At 45.6% G+C, this 16681-nt stretch overlaps 1 protein-coding gene across 7 annotated transcripts in view; it reads left to right on the top strand.

The window, feature by feature from the left end:
• The window catches only part of AHI1 (Abelson helper integration site 1), a 138729-nt gene that overhangs the window by 75425 nt on the left and 46623 nt on the right, over nucleotides 1-16681 (top strand). The gene's annotated exons all lie outside the window — the stretch shown is intronic.

Raw genomic sequence — 16681 nt, 5'->3', positions numbered from 1 at the left:
AATCGTGTACTTGAAGGTTTATTTATTTATTTATTATTTGATTGATATCCCGCCCTTTCTCCCAGCACTCCTGGGCCCAAGGCGGCAAACAGAAGCGCTAAAAACACATCAAAACATCATAAAAACAGACCCTAAAATGCACCAAAACAAAACAACTTTAAAAACAATTTTTAAAAAAAAGCTTTTAAAACATCTTTTTAAAAGGGTTAAAAAACATATTCATTTATTTTTTAAAAAAACATATTAGAAAGCAATTCCAACACAGACGCAGACTGGGATAGGTCTCAACTTAAAAGGCTTGTTGAAAGAGGAAAGTCTTCAAAAGGCGCCGAATAGATAACAGAGATGACACCTGCCTAATATTTAAGAGGAGGGAATTCCACAGGGTAGATGCCACCACCAGGGCCGGCTCCAGGAATGCCGGGGCCCTTGGGCATCAGCCTGCCCCGGGCTGCTCTGCTCCCCTTCCGCGATCTGTGGCACAAGCTGCACCGCGGATCGCAAGACAAGAGCTTCCAAGCCGCCTGCCACCATCCCCCCTGCCACCATCCCCTCCGCTTCACCTACCATTCTCTGCTGTTCTTTGCGGCTGCGCGCACTGTGCGCACAGGGTTGCCATCAATCAAGATGGCAGCTGAGGTTTCCGTAAGGGACTGAAGCCTCTGCTGCCATCTTCATTGATGGCAGCCCTGTGCGCACAGTGCGTGCAGCCGCAGAACAGCAGAGAAAGGTAGGTGAAGCAGGGGGGTGGGCGACAGCGGGTGGCTCGGAAGCTCTTGTCTTGCTATCTGCGGCACGGCTTGTGCCACGGATCGCGGAAGGGGAGCGGAGGGTCCCTCAGGGGCCCCCCAGGGGCTCCTGTAGCTGCGGGGCTCTCAGGCCAGTGCCCAACCTGGCCGCCCTTTGGAACCGGCCCCGGTCGTCACACTAAAGGTCTGTTTCCTATGTTGTGCAGAACGCACCTCCTGATAAGATGGTATCTGCAGGAGCCCCTCACCTGCAGAGTGCAGTGATCGACTGGGTATATAAGGGGTAAGATGGTCTTTCAGGTATCCTGGTCCCCAGCTGTATAGGGCTTTATACACCAACACTAGAACCTTGAACTTGGCCTGGTAGCAAATGGGCAGCCAGTGCAATTCTTTCAGCAGTGGTGTGACATGTTGGTGATGCCCTGCCTCAGTGAGCAGTCTCACTGCCACATTTTGCACCAGCTGTAGCTTCCGGACCAACCTCAAGGGCAGCCCCACATAGGTTAAGGCTGCAGTTCTCTGTGAACTTATTTGAAAGTATATCCCATAAGAAAGTTGGATTATTTCAGAATAAAAATGCAGAAGTTCAAGCTGCAAGTGCCCAGAACGGTTGATTTGTAGGCTGGTAGTTGCTGTGTTGCTGCTGGTTAACAGAGTCCTGTTTATGTCCTGGGCTCCTACTGGGAGGAAGGATGAGCTATACATCTAATAAATAAAGAAATAAATATTCATAATTTGAGATATGAACATATTACAGATAGTTGTAGAACATAAAGTAGAAGAGCCAGAACATGTCTCTATGGATGAGCATGGTGATATACACGATGGCATCTCCTGGATCCTTGAACCTATGCTGATTTGCTAGTCCTTGGATTCTTGGAAACACACAATAGTAAATATAACACATTATTTATTGTGTTGTTTGTAGCACTTAACCTCAGAAATTTTTCAATGGTTCTTTACATAGAATTAGCAGCCTTTAACTTAATCTGTTTTATAGATGGTAATGACTCCAGTTTTTAAGATATTATAAGCATAGGGTTCATTTGTTTAAAATTTAGTTTTAATTATAAGCTAAGTTATTTTTAAAAAATATATGGTTACTATAACTGATTTTTATTATAGATTAAATTCATTCTGCAATAAATATCTTTGTCATATTTATAGAGTATGCATCTATATCCATAACATCAATAATCACTTTTAAAGACACAGTGAATACTACAGATCAGTTCATTTACTTAATGATTCAATGTTATAAATATTCAATTTAATTTGAATGTTTACATGTTCGTAAAATTATGGCAACATACAACTTGTTCGTATATCTACTTTGCCCAATTCTTTAACTGTAGTTGATTTTTAAAAAAAAACTATTTTAACACTTTTTAATCTTGTATTTTACTAGTTTTGTCTTGTATATTTCTACTTTCAATGATTAATTGTCAGGTTGGATAAATATCAATGATTTTTTTAAAAAATCATTTTTTTTAATTGCCCACGCTGGCAATTGATCATCAAAAGTAGTAAGATACTGGACAAAAAATGGTTTATCTTACACAAGTTAGAGGGGAAATGTAACTGTTCAATTAGCATACTTCTACTCCTAGGAGGGGATTGCATATTTGCACTAGCCCGGACTGGTTTAGCTGGGGAGCTTTTTTTGTATGGGCCTGTTTTGCTGAAGAGAGGCTACCATAGGTGTTACCAGAGGATGGCTCTTAAGGACTTTGACCTTCGGGGTTGATACTTTGGGATGACACAGAGGTGAGGACCAGGATCCTTGATAGGATGTTGGAGAAAGTTTTAAAGAGAAGTAAAGATAATTTTCCACCTATTGTTCTGGTCAGTTAGAGTGGTTAGAAATTTTTAGTTGTGCTATCCTATAATAGTAGGATGGTGCCCTAATTGCCACTCACATTCTATAAACTGCAGAGTGAGGTCACTACTTACATTTAGTGAGAGAATTGCACCTAAATTTATTGCTTTAGTTTTAAACTGAAATAAGTGTTTTGGGGAATGGTAGGGTGGGTGGCTGTTAGAGAGTTCTGGAGCCACAACTAAGTATGTTTGGGTGGAAGGCAGATATAATATTGGGTTATGACTTGGTGAGGGTTGGAAGGTTCAGGCAGTTGATGGCTAGCCCGCTTTCTGATTCCTTCTCCATAGAATTCTGGATACCCCATCAATTTCAAACCAACCCTTAACTTGATACTACTGAATGTCAGATCAGTGAAGAAACACTCATCAAGAATTTGGTTCTGGATGAAAAGGTTGATTCTAGCTAGAACATGTGATAGGCTACTCAGCATGTCCTTTTTATAGCAGTGCTGGAGCCAAAGAAATCCTAGTTGCCTGCCAGCATTACATCTCCACAATGCTGATTAGCAGAGCTCTTCTGGACAGCAACGCTGCGTAGAAGCATCTCACCCAGTGGAGTGGAGCTGCAATAGCCTCCCAGCAATGAAGTCACTACCACTTTCCAGAAGGAATGAGGCGTTATTGGCGTGGTTGGGGCTGCTTGGGTGCATTGGCAGGAGCCCAGCTTGGCTCTGCTGGTGCATCTATACAGCCCCAGCCTTGCCCCCACCTTGTTGCTTCTGGTAAGCAACAGCAACATCACTGCTGGGAGGTTACTGCGGTAGCCAGGTGAACTATTCCTCGTACACCCATCTGCAAGCAAAGAGATCGAACTATCCACAGCTTGTTTGTGAAGGAATTTGCATATGAAGTCACTTCTATCTCCTCCAGCTTGGGCATTACATTGATTTCAGGATCTGTAGGGGAAACCTCTTTGGTTCTGGTAGTTACATTTGCTTAAATGAGCATCAGTTGATATCACCTGTGGATGTAGACAAGGATTTTGGAAAAATACAACCAATCAAGTACCCATTCAACTCCTGCATTTTATGGCTAATAACAACAGCGATAGGAGGCTAGTTGAACCAGGTCAATATGATTATCAACACATAATTTAGACCATGTCTTGAAGAAGGCTTTGGTGAGAACTCTTCTTTTTTAAAAAACTTGAGTTGCTTGGCCAGCTGCATCACGGCTGGAAAAAGAAACCTGGCATTTTCATTCTTGGTCCTTGATTAGATTGCTCTGCTCTATGTAGACACTCTGTAAACTTCAGCTGTACAGAATTCCATTGTCCAATTGATGGTCATTAGATAGTATTCATTAATAGGCAAAAAACCTTGTGGTTTAAGAACGTACCTATAGCCCACAAAAACTGGGCAGCTATAGTGAATGCACCAGGGGAGCAGGAGACCTGACCTCCTCTTTGAGATATTGGACTGCCCTGCAAATTTGTCCAAATGCAAAGATAATTTGGGTTGGTCTTTCACAGGCCAATCCACTTGCTGTGTAGCTTGGAAGAATTTGGTAACGTGCCTCTGAGCATATGGCGAGTGGTGGCAACACCTGCCATCTCCAAAGATGGAGAATTATATTTTTGTATATTTGTTGGGGTTCTTACTTTGCTTCTTTCCTGTGTTACTAATGGTTCTACAGAGATTCTAATCTAGAAAGTTTTATTTCCCTCATTATTCATCCTAGAAATCTGTGTCAAATTTATTTTTATTAATTTCAAAAACTTTTTATTGGTCAATGTCATATGATGGTGAAGACAGCCTTTTATGTTTCAAACTGGAGGTTATGTTCTATTTGTATTTTGGGTGCATTAACAGTTGAATCTGAAACTGCAGTTTGATGTAAAATCAGACTGATTACAATATGTTGCTACTTCAGCAATGACTCTAGCTGTTGGAAAAAAGAGAATGCATGTTTTCAGGCTGCTATGTTTAAGCCACTTCATTTAAGGCAAGGTGGGCACGGTCAATTAAAAACATAGAGCACACCTAGCATTTTGCTAGAATATATTTCACCTCCCACTGTTTTATCTTGTGCAAAATGAGACACTCCTGATGTCCACTGGAGATTATTCTGCAGAATACTCAGTGCCATTATTCCACAATTATTTTTGGAGTTTTTTTAGTGTAAATGTTGCAAAGTGTTGCTGTACTTCACATATTCACAGAAATAGAAACAAAAAAATTTTTTTTCCTATAGGAAACTTCACTAAAATTGCAAAGTAAATCAGACATATTTAAAGCGACCATCTGAACTATATCAACTGTCTTAATAATGTTGCTTCCTCCCTGCTAAAACAAGATCAGCACAGCACATGTCTTGTTTCTATTATTTGGGCTGAATGCAGGTGTTGCCACCACTCCCCATGTGCTCAGAGGCACATGTAACCCAATTCTTCCAAGCTTCACAGGAAGTGGATTGGACTGTGAAAGACCAACCCAAATGGTGTTTGCATTTTGACAAATTTGTAGGGCAGTACAATATCTCAAAAAAGAGGTCAGGTCTCCTGCTCCCCTGGTGCATTCACTATAGCTGCCCAATTTCCCTGCTTTTTAAAGTTTGATAGAAATATCTGTGGGCCATAGGTACTTTCTTAAACAGCCAAGGTTTTTTGCCTGTTAGTGAATTTCTCTGCTTTTTAATCCGGGAGGTAAGAAATGGTATCCTGTGCAAGTTAGCCGAGAATGGATTGATCATTTGCATGCTGTCGGGAGGCAGAGTTGGGGTCCCGGGGGGTTGGAAGAAGGGGATTCAGATGGATGGCAGGGAGGAGGGGGAGCAACTTCGCCCGAGTGGAGCGAAGACGAAGCAGAGGAAATGCCAGAGATAGGGTTGCTTAGCAATGGAGAGCCTGAGAGCTTTGGAGTTTCAGAATCGTCCCTGGACATTCCCACACCTCCCCTTCTCCGAGGCTCAGAACAGGAGGGAGAAGAGGGAGGGCTGCCCAAGGCATCAGTCCCCCCCATCCCCCATACTGGAATCGGAAACTTCAGAAGAGGAGGGGCCGATGCTTCCCCCTTCGAAAGGTTGCGCGCCCGTTTGGCCCCTTCTTAAAGAACAAGCGGGAAGCAGCTCCTTGCTCTGTCAACTTTCTCTCAATGCCGCAGGACCTGTATTTCTGTACTGCTTCATGAGAAGACGCAGTCTTTGTTTGGACATTACTCTAATAAAAACTGAATTACTTACAACCCCTCGTCTGGTTCCTGAGTCTCATCCTGGGCCTGACAGCTTGACAGAGCCACCTCAATCACCCTCAACGCTCTCTTCACTTGACTGGGACAAGATGTCAAAGGGAGCAGGGGGGGAACGAACCCCACTTCTGAGACAGAAGAAGTGAAACTCTTGAGGACTAAGGTAGCTGATTTGCAGACGGATGTCCAAGCCCTGCTAGCAGCCGTCAAGGCGTTGAAAACGGATAATCAAGCCTTGAAGACCACGATAGACCAGATGCGAACAGCCCCTCCAGTTGCCGCAGTAAAGGTTCCCATTGGATTGCCCCCAAAATATGCGGGACAGAGTGATCAGTTGGCAACTTTCGTGGCTCAGTGTGAATTATATCTGGATGTCAGGCACACAGAATTTCCAGACGATGGGGCTAAAGTCGCCTTCGTGATTAGCCTTCTGGAGGGAGAAGCTGCAAAATGGGTGACTCCATATCTGGTGAGAAAGGGTACTGTCCTAAGAAGATACAGAGGATTTATACAGGAGATGACCGAGATGTTTCAAGACCAGCAAAGAGCTGAAATAGTAGCGCGGCAGCTGGGCGCTCTGAAGCAAGCTAAAGGGACTGTTTCCGAGTACACTAACGCTTTTAAAATTTTGTCCCAGGAAACGGGTTATAATGATGCCGCTTTGATGTTTATGTACCGGAGTGGATTAAATGCTGAAATCCTGGATGAGCTGGCCAGGACCACCCCTCCCACCGACCTGCCAGGGCTAATCCGGCTATGCCTACAGATAGATCACCGGATGGAAGGGAGACGCCTGGAAAAGAAGCAGGAGGTCCCGAGATACTCAGCCTCGGCATCCCGCAGCAAGGCCCTTTCCACTGCAGGGGTGGCAGGTAATGCAACTGAGGGACAAGGAGGGGCTAGGCCAAGATTGTCAGAAGAAGAAAAGGAAAGACGACGTCGAGAACATTTATGCTTTTATTGTTCAAGACCGGGCCATGTGGCCTGAGACTGTGGACTGAAAGGGGGGAAAGCCGAGCCGTCGGGAAACTAGAACACCCAGTCCATGTGCAGGCCGGTGGACTGGGGGCTGCGTTGTATAAAGGCCCTCCAACGATCCAACCTCCCTGAAAAGGGGTGTTGGTCTTACCTATTCGGATTACAACTTCCAGAGGAGTGGTGTTTAATTCTACTGCCTTGATTGACAGTGGTGCCTCCACAAATTTTATTGATGCGAAGCTAGCCAAGCATCATGGAATTTCCCGGTGGAAACTGGACGCTCCCCTAGCTGTGGAGACCATCGATGGGAGACCCCTGAAGTCAGGAGGGGTGACACAAGCCACGGAGGAAGTGAAACTTCAAATCCCTGGGCATGAAGAGTTCATTTCGCTATACGTGTCAGATCTCTCGAACTTTGAGGTGATTCTGGGAATGCCCTGGCTAGCAAAGCACGAACCCAAGATAAGTTGGAAGGAGGCGGTGGTGTGGTTCACCTCACAGTATTGTCAGGAGAACTGTCAACCCGAAAAAATCAAGAACACCTTGGCGGCGGCAGCGCAGGAGAGCGAGCAAGTGACCCTGCCGCCAAAGTATGAGGAATTCAAAGATGTATTTGATGAAAAAGAGGCAGAGACTCTACCCCCCCACCGCCATTACGACTGTGCGATTGATCTCGTGCCAGGAGCCAGCATCCCATCGGGGAAAATTTACTTGCTCACAGAGACTGAGAGGGAGGCCCTGAAGGAATTCCTGGATAAAAACCTGAGCCGAGGATTCATACGTCCCTCACAGTCCCCTGCTGGAGCGCCACTATTGTTTGTGAAAAAGAAAGGGGGGGAACTCAGACCTTGTAATGACTATCGCGCATTGAACCAGATCACCATCCCTAACAGCTACCCGCTGCCCCTGATTTCATAGCTGCTAGACCGACTGCGCTCCGCAAAAGTCTTCACGAAGCTGGATTTGAGGGGAGCGTACAATCTGATCAGAATGAAGGAGGGAGATGAATGGAAAACGGGATTCTTGACCGGTTATGGTCAGTTTGAGTACCTGGTCATGCCGTTCGGGCTTTGTGGAAGCCCAGGAGTTTTTCAAAAGTTCATGAACGACGTGTTTAGAGACCTGTTGGACACGTATGTAATCTGTTACTTAGATGATATCCTGGTGTTCTCAAAGAACCAGGAAGACCATGATCAGCATGTGAAAACGGTGCTGAAGAGACTGAGAGAGAATCACTTGTATGCCAAGTTAGAGAAATGTGGATTTGACCTCCAGTCTTTGGACTTCCTTGGGTACCGAATCTCAGCGGAAGGAGTGGAGATGGACCCAGAGAAAGTAAGTTGTATATTGGACTGGGGCCTGCCTGTTACCAAAAAGGATGTACAACGGTTTCTAGGGTTTGCCAACTATTACAGAAAGTTCATTCCAGGGTTTTCCAAATTAACAGCTCCTCTGACTGACTGCTTACGGGGAAAGAAGAAGTTTCAATGGACAGAGAATGCCACCAAGGCCTTTGAGGAGCTGAAGAGAAGGTTCGCTTCCGAGCCCATTCTGCGCTTTGCTGATCCAACCCGCCCTTTTGTCGTGGAAGCAGATGTTTCGGATTTTGCCATCGGGGGGGTCCTTCTGCAATTAGACCAAGGGGGAAAGGAGCTGCACCCCTGCGCATACTTCTCTCGGAAGTTAAAGCCAGCAGAGAAGAATTACACAGTATGGGAGAAGGAGCTGCTGGCCATCAAGGATTCTTTTGAGAACTGGAGACAATACCTAGAGGGGGCCTCTCATCAGATTGAAGTGCGCTCCGACCACAAGAATCTGGAAAGCCTCCAAACAGCCAGAAAGTTGAACCAGAGACAGATAAGATGGTCCCAGTTCTTCCCTAGATTCAACTTCAAGATCATTTATCATGCCCAAGCCAAAAACCAGAGAGCAGATGCCTTATCCAGACAGCCACAATTCAAAGAAAGTGAATCAGATGACCAGCCTCAGTACGTGATCCCGCCAGAGAAATTAACATTGGGATCGTGTCAGCCTTCATGGGAAGAGGAACTCAAAAAAGCACAACAAGAAGATATAGACATGCTAAGATATAGGCAGGAGACGGGACAAGATCAAGACTCAGAAGTAACTTTCCACTGGAGGGATGGACTGTTGTGGTTCAAAACAGCCAGATATGTGCCAGAAGGAGAATTAAGGCTCAGAATCCTACGCCAGTGCCATGATTCCGTCACAGCGGGACACTTTGGGATTTACAAAACCATTCAGAACATGGCCAAGGACTTTTGGTGGTCTAAAATGCATCGGAATATTGAAAACTATGTAAAGTCCTGCTCTGTCTGTCTGCGGACAAAAACACAAACAGGAAAACCAGCAGGACTGTTACAACCGTTACCTGTCCCACACGAACCCTGGAAGGAGCTATCCATGGATTTTATAACTGATTTACCCAAGTCCCAAGGAATGACAGCCATTCTAGTAGTGGTAGATTTACTCACCAAAATGGCACATTTTCTTCCTTGTGCAGGGGCCTTAGAGGCTAAAGAAACGGCCAAGTTATTCATCAAAGAAGTCTACCGGCTGCATGGATTGCCAAACAGTGTAGTCTGGGACCGAGGAACTCAGTTCACAGCCAAATTTTGGAGAGCCATGTGGAAACAGCTGCAGACGGAGTTAAAACTCTCCTCCGCCCATCACCCCCAGACAGACGGCCAGACGGAACGCTTGAACGCCGTTTTGGAAAGATATTTACGTAGTTATGTGTGCTATCAACAGACTGATTGGGTATCATATTTGCATTTTGCAGAGTTTGCCTACAACAACTCCCTGCATTCCAGCACTCAACAAATCCCATTTTTCGCTAATTATGGATTCCATCCTAAAGTCTTTCCAAGCAGCTCAGAGGGTATGCTGGTACCGGTGGCAGAGAACTTTCTTAGGGAATTGCAGGCGGTGCAACAGATGTTGAAACAACAGTTAAACGAAGCCAAAACGGAGTACAAGTGAGTTGTTGACCTGCACAGGAAGGAGCCCCGCCCCCCTGCAGCCGGGAGATCGGGTCTGGCTATCCACCCGCTTCCTCCAAATGCCAGGTAAATGTAGAAAATTACAAGACAAGAGGGTGGGTCCTTTTGAAATAGAAACTCAAATTAATCCCGTGGCGTACCGACTGAAGCTTCCTGACACGTTTAAAATACATCCTGTGTTTCATCGATCCCTGTTAACAAAAGCCGCCCCTCCTAGTGAGTTACGGCCGGAGGAGCCTCCCGGAGCTCCGCTCCTGGTAAATGAGCAAATTGAGTTTGAAGTTGGGGAAATCCTAGACTCCAGAATAAGATGCCGCAAGTTGCAGTACTTGATTCACTGGAAAGGCTATGGACTAGCTGATAGATCATGGGAAGATGAAGTTGACGTGCATGCTCCAGACTTGGTAAAACTTTTCCATCAACGTTTTCCCCACTGCCCCAAGTCAGCAAAAGGGAGGGGCAGCTTGGGAGAGGGGATGATGTTGGGAGGCAGAGTTGGGGTCCCGGGGGGTTGGAAGAAGGGGATTCAGATGGATGGCAGGGAGGACGGGGAGCAACTTCGCCCAAGTGGAGCGAAGACGAAGCAGAGGAAATGCCAGAGATAGGGTTGCTTAGCAACGGAGAGCCTGAGAGCTTTGGAGTTTCAGAATCGTCCCTGGACATTCCTACGCCTCCCCTTCTCCGAGGCTCAGAACAGGAGGGAGAAGAGGGAGGGCTGCCCAAGGCAGAAAAGCCGCGAGGCAGTTTACCATCCCCCATACTTAAATCGGAAACTTCAGAAGAGGAGGGGCCAATGCTTCCCCCTTCGCCACGCACACGAAGACATCTGAAAAGACAAGAGAGAACGGGGGAAGGCGGGTAGTACCTGAGGGGCAGTTAAGGAGGAGCGAAAGGTTGCACGCCCGTTTGGCCCCTTCTTAAAGAACAAGCGGGAAGCAGCTCCTTGCTCTGTCAACTTTCTCTCAATGCCGCAGGACCTGTATTTCTGTACTGCTTCATGAGAAGACGCAGTCTTTGTTTGGACATTACTCTAATAAAAACTGAATTACTTACAACCCCTGGTCTGGTTCCTGAGTCTCATCCTGGGCCTGACACATGCTTATTGAGTTCAGTGGGATTTACTGCCCTGCAATCATGGTTAGGATAGCTGAAACTGACCACAGGGGATGGGGAGGAGGGGAGGGCAGAGGGGAGGGAGGGGAGAGGAGCAGGCAGGAGGGGGAGGGGAGGAGAAAGACAGGTTTGATCATTTGCATGTTTATTGAGTTCAGTGGGATTTACTCCCGTGCAATCATGCTTAGGTTAGGTAAAATTGACCAGGGGGGAGGGAGGGAGTGGACAGGGGAGGAGGAAGAAGGAAGCTGGGAGGAGAGGAGGAAGGGAGAGGAGAGGGGAAGGAGGGAAAAGGCAGGTCATCATTTGAATGCTTATTGAGTTCAATGGGATTTACTCCTATGCAATCATGGTTAGGATAGTTAAAACTGACCATGGAGAAGGAGGAGGGGGAAGGAGCGGATTGGAGGGGGGCAAAGGAAGGGGGAGGGGAGGGCAGGTTTCATCATTTGCATGCATTTAGAGTGCAATGGTATTTATTCCTGTGCAATCATGCTTAAGATAGGTAAAACTGACCATGGGGATGAGGAGGGGGGAGGGGATTGGCAGGGGATGGGGATGGGTACGGAGGGGCAAAGGAAGGGGGAGGAAAGGGGCAAGAGGGAGGGGATAGGAGGGAGGAGGAGGAAGGGGGAGTTTGATCATTTGCATACTTTTTGAGTTCGGTGGGATTTATTTCTGTTCAATCATGTTTGAAAATGGAAATGGACTGTCTTCAAGTCGTTCCCAACTTATGGTGATCCTATGAATAGGGTTTTCATGGTAAACAGTATTCAGAGGTGGTTTTACCATTGCCTTCCTCTGAGGCTGAGAGGCAGTGACTGGCCCAAAGTCACCCAGTGAGCTTCATGGCTGTGTGGGGATTCCAGGTCTCCCAGGTTGTATTCCTGGTCTCCCAGGTTGTATTCCACTACTGACCCGGGGGAGGAGCAGGGAGGGGAGGAGATTGGGTGGGTGGGCACTGGGCAGAGGGGAAGCCCCTTACCTTTCCAAAAGGAAAATATTGTGAACAGTGTAATTGTTTTTCAGTGTTTCCCCCACCGTTTTATTCTACAGCAGACACATGTAGCCTCCTACCCAAATTTAAACCAAAGCTGCCCCTGGCCACATCCACACCAGGCCTTTATTTCACTTTGGACAGTCATGGCTTCTCCCAAAGAATCCTGAGAAGTGTAGTTAGTGAGGGGTGCTGAGAGTTGCTAGGAGATGCCCTGTTCCCCTCACAGACCTTCAATCAGAGTGACTGACTGTTAAACCAGGCTGGCCACTGGAGCTCTGTCAGTGGAATAGGAGTCTCCTCTCAGCACCCTTCACAAACTACACTTCCCAGGATTCTCTGAGGGAAGCCATGACTGTCTCACGTGAAATCAAAGTCTGGTGTGGGTGTGGCCCCCTGATTAGCCAAGCCCAGCAGCAGTGAGGCTTTTAGAACACTGACAGTTGGTTCTTACTGAGCGTGCCCCACACTATCATTGGGTTCCAGCCAAAATTTCTTAAATTAATTAAAAATCAGCCAGGCATTTTTTAAACTCTTAAACAGCAGAAGATGAAGGTCAGAGTATGGGGCAAGGTCAGTAATAGGATTCCAGGTACTCTGGGAACATGGCTGAGTTTTAATGAATTTCAACAGATTATGAGAACTCTGACAGAAAAAAGTCCAAAAGGGCTCTGGGGTTTTTTCTCTCTTTTTAGACTTTGAACTATCTATTGTCTCTGACTGCTTTATGTATCACCATGAAAATTGAGAGGATTGTTTAGCAAGCGTTTCTGAGTTTAGGACTATAGGTTTTGTAAGCTTTTGTTTTGAAATGAGCTTATGGGAAGCATCAGAATGGCACGGGGGTATTTTCAATTTAACATTGTGGAATGTGAAAAATCCACGCTGGCTATATTATACGCCCACTTTTGTGGCTGTATAATAATCTTATCACACTGATTTTAAGATGTCAATTGTCAGTTTGTTTCTAACCCAATTCAAGGTGCTGGTTTTGACCTATAAAGATCAAAATTACCTGTGTCCTGATTAGCCCAGAGAGCATCTCACATAAGTTCCCCACCGTGCCTGCGCTGAGCATTGAAATCTGCCAATGAAGCCCTGCACTGGATTCTGTCCAATCTGATATCTGATTTCTGTTATGAGCAGGGGTGGCTCCAGAACTCTGGAATTCCATTTTTCAGGGGTGGCTCCAGAACTCTGGAATGCCATTTTTTTTCCCAAATGCAAGTGCAGACATTCTTATTTCACCAGGCCTTTGAAGGAAAGGTGTTTATGAACATGTCTTGTGTTGTTGCTTCTCTTGTTTAAAGCAAAATTTGGTCAACATTCCGTTTTTGTTTTTAGAAATTTAATTTAATTAGTTTCATATAATGCTTTAGAACCTTTTTAAATTGAAAATTGTTACATACGATTTGTCAGTGAACTCTGAAACCACTAAGTATTTTTTTGCGCTGCACAGGCAGAGCAAGGAAAAGATGTATCTTTACAGGAGTCCTGATTCCCATGGTCTTCCTATAAAATCATAGATTCTGTAATTACCATTTGCTTCAGAAAGGAACTCTGGAGGGTTAGCCTTTATTCCGCCATTTTGAAGAGCAACCTTCCTGTCGGAAGGCAGAGCTGGGGTCCCAATCCCGGGGAGCTGGATCCCGGAGAGTTGGGAGAAGAGTATTCGGATGGATGGTAGAGGGAAGGGGGAGGAACTTCCCCCCTTTGGAGCGAAGACGAAACAGAGGAACTGCCAGTGATAAGGTCGCTTAGCAACGGGGAGCCTGAGCCCTCCCTGGACATTCTCACGCCTCCCCCTCTTTCAGGCTCAGAGCAAGAGGGGAAAGAGGGAGGGCTGCTCACAGCCGAAAAGCGGGGAGGCAGTTTACCATCAGCTCCTCCCCTATCCCCCATCGTGGAATCGGAAACTTCAGAAGAGGAGGGGGTGATGCTTCCCCCCTCACCGCGCACACGCAGACAGCTGAAAAGACAGGAGAGAAGGGGGGGAAGGCGGGCAGTTAAGGAGGAGCGAAAGATTGCGCGCCCGTTTGGCCCCTTCTTAAAGAACAGGCGGGAAGAAGTCCCTTGCTCTGTCAACTTTCTTCCAATGCCGCAGGACCTGTATCCCTGTATTGCTTCATGAGAAAACGCAGTCTTTGTTTGGACATTACCCTAATAAAACACGAATTAACTACAATCGTTGGTCTGGTTCCTGAGTCACATCCTGGGCCTGACACTTCCAGGGGTTGCATGGCAATGGTGGGTGGAACCCTGAGGCAAAAGTTGGTGAGAAATGAATGTGGCGATATAGTATAGAAAACTACATTCTAGCCCTGCATCCCACTGCATTTCTCCATCCAGGCAATAAGCAACATTATCACATTTTAAGTACACGTTCCAGATGGGCAAAAACATTTGAGGAAGATGCAGAGCAGGGCCAATTATGGGTGCAGCCTGTGGAGAGTCCTGAGGGCTGATTACAGAGGCCTGGAGTCCTGCATTGAGCCCAAAGGCCAGAGGTTCCCAATCCTAGGCTAGGGAGATAAATTTTCATTCCTTTCTCAAGCGTGCACAGCACAGTAAGAGCTGCTTCACTCTTGGCATCACACCTAGAGACGCTGATGTTTGTTTTTTTATTATATTTATGTGCCACCTTTCGGCCACAGCGCTCAAAGTGGTTTACATTTTATTAATAATGACATGTCTAAGAAACGTAATACCAAAGGTGTGTACACACCATATATACACACATTTTAAAGCACATTTCTGTCCCCCAAGGATTCCTGGGAACTGTAGTTTATCTCTCATCAAGCTACAATTCCCAGGACCCTTAAACTACATTTCCCAGGATTTGGGGTGGGGGAATGCTTTAAATGTATTTTGTGTATACCGTCAAAGAAAGAATGGCACATTGAGGCATACTGATTTCTGCAGTCCCCCTCTCTTTGTAGAGGCTTTGAAAGAGGTCTCTGTATGAATCTTTATAGCTTTGTTTGTATTTTTTTGGTTTTGTTTCATATTGCCTTGTCAGAATATTTTTTCTGAAAGGCAGGGTATAGATCCATAAAATAAATGTTAAGAAGTGTGAAGGGGAAACATGCAATGGAAACAAACTGGGAAGTCACAGTGAACATAGCTTCACAGTATGTGTCACTGAAAATATACCACTGGTGTACTTGCTGTGTTGCATAAAGCATGAAGTGACTCTAACTAGAACACATTATCGCATTCCAGTGCTCCATGAATGCTCCAATGCACACATTTAACTCTTGCAATAATGGGGCACCTCATTAATGTGCGCCCAAGGAGCAGGGCCCCATGGAATACAGAATATGAGTTAGTTGCAGAAGGTTCTAAATTTAATCCCTAGCATATCCGCTAAGCCAATCTTGGGTAACTATGCTGTATAGATCTCTATCTGAATCCCATAGAGAGCTGCCACTAGTTAGAACAGACAGTCCTGGTCTTGGTGGACCTGTGACCTGACTCAGTAAGTTATCTTCAGTTCTGTGATATCAGAGAGCTAGGTTCACCATCCTCTTCAATTTTATAACAACTAGGTTATGAAGCACTTTTGAACAATTAAAATATCAGAGTTGCTTGCTAAGCTGGGCCCCGTATCTGTACTTCACACAATTTATAATTCTAGTATATGGAGGGGGGGATTTTTTTGGGGGGGGGAACCCAAGCTGGCTTTGTTTGCTGAAAATAAAAATTCAGTGGAGTGAATTGTGGCCTAAATTTTTAGGCAATCTGCAAGGCCATCAGGGTTCTTAGAATGGTTGTCTGGAAATGAATATCCTTTTATTTCTGAAAGTGCTGCATCAGGAGGGAAATGGGGCTAATATGCAAGTAGTGGCTATTGTGGTCAGAGTAAAGACATCAGAAGAAAACTGATTTACATTTTCCAGAATGTTGCATGAGTGGTTGCTTGGAAGTCTTTTCTCTGAATAATGTAACATGAAAGCAGGATATATATTTGGGTGCTTTTGGTTTTAGAACATTTCTCTTTGTTGCACTTGCTTTTAGTCAACATACAATTTATAGAGCAAAGTGAGTAACGCAGAAATGGACGGGTTTTTTTACTCTATGTATTAGCTGGTCTATGTATTATGTCTATGTGGATAGTGTCATTATATCATTTTGTCCCTAGATGGCCCTGGAATTAGTTATATCTGGGTGGAGTCAGCAGTTTACATTCATGTTTGAAAGAGAGGGACAGGCAATGCAGTTCTTATCTGACTTCCTAATGTATATCCTCTAAGGCTTCCATGACATTATCTAAGGTGATTTTGCATTACAAATTATTCATGAAGGGCTTTGATTATTATCACAACATCACAAGTTCAGCCAATGTGCAAGAATTTAGGTGTAACTTCTGTTCTCTTTAGGAAAATTATAGGGTGGGAAGAGAACAAAGGATAATCTAGGGTAAAAATGGAAATGGACTGCCTTCAAGTCGATCCCAATTTATGGCTACCCTATGAATTGGGATTTCATGGTAAGCGGTGTTCAGAGGGGGTTTACCATTGCCTCCCTCTGAGGCTAGTCCTCTCCAACTGGCTACGGCCTGCTCAGCTTGCCACAGCTGCACAAGCCAGCCACTTCCTTGTCCGCAACTGCCAGCTGGGGGGGCAGCTGGGCTCCTTTGGACTATGCAGCTTGCCCACGGCTGCACAGGTGGCAGGACATGTAACCCCTGAGCCACTCACTGTGGGGGTGATCTTTAGCTGGCCCTTGACACCCAGGAGACACGAGCGGGGATTT

The sequence above is a fragment of the Rhineura floridana genome, chromosome 4, assembly GCF_030035675.1.
Source record: "Rhineura floridana isolate rRhiFlo1 chromosome 4, rRhiFlo1.hap2, whole genome shotgun sequence".
Lineage (NCBI taxonomy): Eukaryota > Metazoa > Chordata > Lepidosauria > Squamata > Rhineuridae > Rhineura > Rhineura floridana.
The sequence above is the reverse complement of the archived record's forward strand: the minus strand, read 5'-3'. Positions and strand labels throughout refer to the sequence as shown.